Genomic DNA, 3760 nt, shown 5'->3' on the forward strand with positions numbered 1-3760 from the left:
AGAGGGTACAGGCTGGGCTGAGGGACTCCCCTGAGTGAACAAATTTTATGCACTGAGCCTCTGGTATTTATATATTTGTATTTAAGAAATTCATAAATAGGATAACAAACGTTCATCTGTAGGGTCCAAAAAACTGCCCCTGTGGCTTGAAAGAATTAGTCCACATCTCTAATACCCAACATACCATTATATCCTCCCAAGGAGCAATAGATCCCAAAAGGAGACAGTGCTTATTTGAGATATTTCAATAAAAAAAAATATCCTTTGAACATATATAATATTGTAAATGTTCCTTGTGTGTGTGTGTGTGTGTGTGTGTGTGTGTGTGTGTGTTTAATTTAATGTGCATGTAGAGGTCATGACCATATCACTTAGATTCTTATTGCACACATTCGTTAAACTAATTATCTTGAAAATAATTAGCTAATTACTGGGAAAGGTAGATAATGATAGTGAATGGAATGTAAGATAAGCATTAACAAACAACAGCAGGATCCAAATATTCCAGTCAGGGAGAAGACATTCAGGGTTGGCAGAGAGACAAGGAATATGCAATAACCTTTTGATCAGTTGCACTTGAATCAGAACTAACAATGCTACCCTGTGTTATTGCAACTGGGTAGGAATCCAAGACCTCAATTTTTAAATTCTAACAAAGCTCCTTTACATTTCAGTGATACTGAATGATGTACTAAAGTGCCCTCGTGCAGACCGATGGCAATTTGTCAACTGGGCTTTTCAGTCTTCCTCTTTTTGCCTTTTTAGGAAGTGTTATGTGGAACATATTTGCTTTTATTTGTAGCTATTGTCAAAGCAACAAAATTTAATAATTAGGTTACAACATGTTTCTGAAGGAGCAATATTCTAAACTTTAAATTGTTCACAAAAAGGAAAGAGCATATTAGTCTGAAACAAACAAAAAAAATTTTAAATAGGTTGAAAATAGATTTTTAATTAACTGGCTCTGGATCAGAGCACTTTTCAAATGAATATACAATAGGGTATCTATTCAGACAGGTTATTTACCCAGAATAATTGGATCCATGCTATAGCAAGGTTCTTTAAAATGTGGCTTTGCTGCAATGTTTTTTAGTTATCTGATTGTGTTCAATGGCCAGAGCATGAAACTAATGTAGCATGTATCATGATAAAATCCCTGTTTGAACCAACAGCCTCCTCTGACAAAAACCATGCCAAATCGAAGGCAACCATAACAACCTGTCTCCTCTAATCATTGGATTGAAAATAGAAGTAAATTACAAAATCAGCTGCATAATATTTTTATCATATTACTTTAGAGTAATTCATGTGCCCCAATTCCTCATTAGAATGTGAGACAATTCTGAAGACAGCGTACCTCACCTTTGTCCCCCAGCCTAAAATCTAGCAATAAATCATATCAATAAATGTTAGTTGATTTAAAATGTAAACAGTGCAGACACTAAGACTAATTTTATTCAATATATTATTTATTTATTTATTTATTTATTTATTTATTTATTTATTTATTCTGTAGAAAGCATGTGGCTAGCTATAAATGAATGAGAAACCATAGCTATCATCTGGGAATATATAATCTTGGAAAATTAAGACAGTCACCCAAGAGACATCTACCACCATATAAGATGGCTTGTAAACATTGTGTTTGAATGAGTGATACAAATAGTGGATATTGATAGAGTTCAGAGAAAAAAAAGGAACCTATGTGAGGTAAAGTGACAAATATCATAAATATGACAGGCAAAGAAGAAAAGAACGGCACCCAGAAAGTGGAATAAGCGAGTCCACACTCACAAGACATTTGGGAAATGGGTCTGACTGAAGTGGATGACTGGGTGAGGAATAAAGAGAATAAGGGTGGGAAGTAATGTTGGGAATAAAGATGAAAAGCCATTCTGAGAAATATGAAAAAGATGATGGAAAAAGCACTGAACTAAATCAGGAGATCATGTTCTAGGCCTTGCTTGGCCCTCTCCTTGCTCTGACATTGAGGAAGGAAGTGTATCTCTCTGACTTCAGTTTCCTCACGCATAGAGTGAAGGAGGCCCAAAGACCACGGTAGCTGCTTGCAAGACAGAATCCTGAGGAGAGAAGTAATGAGCCAGATAGTGGCATGAAGAATGAAAGATACAGGTGAGTTCAGTCTAGTTTTAATGTACAGAAATAAGCTAGGGATGGTCAAGGAAAGGTTTGTAATTATAAACCAATTACTAGAGGATGAAGTGCTGGAATAGAGGGCTTGCAAAGAAAATAGGAAGTGTAGGGAAATGTAGGGAAAATTTTAGAAGACAATGTCAATCAGACTTTATGACTTGTAGAAGCACTGATTAAAAAATAATGCCAATATTTTGAACCTAAGTAATTGGAGACTAGAGTCTGATTATAATAGAACTATATTAAGGGCAAAACCAGTGTGAGACAAAAAACAAACAAACAAACAAAAAAACTTGCTTTTGGTTCTGTCCTTAGTTTCTACACCAATGATCTCTAAAGTCTGAACTTGCTAAGGACTCAACATCCATTTGTGTGCTTCCAACACAACACCTCCTCCTGTGTTCAGCACACTGGGTATTCTTCCAGATTAGTTCAACTTCCCATATCACTCACTCTTTTGAATCTTTTCTTCTATATTATTTCTCCATTCTCAAGTTAACAACCTCTGACTTAAAATTAATGCCTTACCAAGAAAGATATCATGGTTTAATTATTAAGTAGGCCTAGTGGGCACTGGATCATCACAACAATCTTTGAGGTATTATATTTGTTCTGTCTTGCTACATGACAAACTACCACAAACACAAGAGCTTAAAACAATACCCATTTGTTAGCTCACATTTCTGTAGATTAAAACACATGGCAAGTCATGGCTTTCTCTGTTCAGGGTTTCACAAGGCTCAAATCCAGATTTTGGACCACCTTGAGTTCTCATCTGTAAACTCTGAGGGAATAATCCACTTCCAAGCTCATTCAATATACTGTAGGAATTCAAGTCCTTGTCGTTATAGGATTGAGATCCATGTTTTCTTTCTGCCTGTCAGCAAAAGGGTTGCTCTCAACTCCTAGAGACCACCCAGAGGCCCTCTCTGCTCCTAGAATCTATGCAGCTCTTTCATCTTCAAAGCTAACCATGGAGAATCTCTCCCACTTTGAATACCTCTAAGTTTGTCCCTAACCCCTAGACCCAAGTTTTTAATGATTTTTGTAATTGCCTTAGGCCCACCTGAAGAACCTTTTTTTTTTTTTTTTATAAAGTCCACAATACTGTGTAACATAAGTCAATCATTAGAGTGAAATTCTCTTAGTCAGAATCCCAGGGAATATACAGAACAGGATACAGCACTGGGAATCAGTTTAGAATTCAGTCCATCACTGGTACGTAATAGGAGTGTAGAATGGTGAATGGGAACCAAAGTTGTCTTAGACATTTTCTGATGTTTTTATACAAAGTCTGATATTTCCATGATGTTTATTAATGAATGAGACGTTTAATTTAATATTTAAGAGCTTGGGCTCTACCAGTAGATTTTTACCTCTGCCAGTGATTTTTTTTTTAAATTCTCACCTAAGGATATGTTTTTGTTGATTTTTAGAGAAAGAGAAAGAGAGAGAGAAAAGAAATATGGATGTGAGAAAGAAGTATTGATCCAGGGATAGAATCCACAACCTCAGTATGTGTCCTGACTGGGAATTGAACTCACAACCTTTTTTTTGGTATATGGGACAATGCTCCAACCAAACTGAACCACTTGATCAGGGCAGT

This window comes from Pipistrellus kuhlii, unplaced genomic scaffold, assembly GCF_014108245.1.
Source record: "Pipistrellus kuhlii isolate mPipKuh1 unplaced genomic scaffold, mPipKuh1.p scaffold_m20_p_3, whole genome shotgun sequence".
Taxonomy (NCBI): Eukaryota; Metazoa; Chordata; class Mammalia; order Chiroptera; family Vespertilionidae; genus Pipistrellus; species Pipistrellus kuhlii.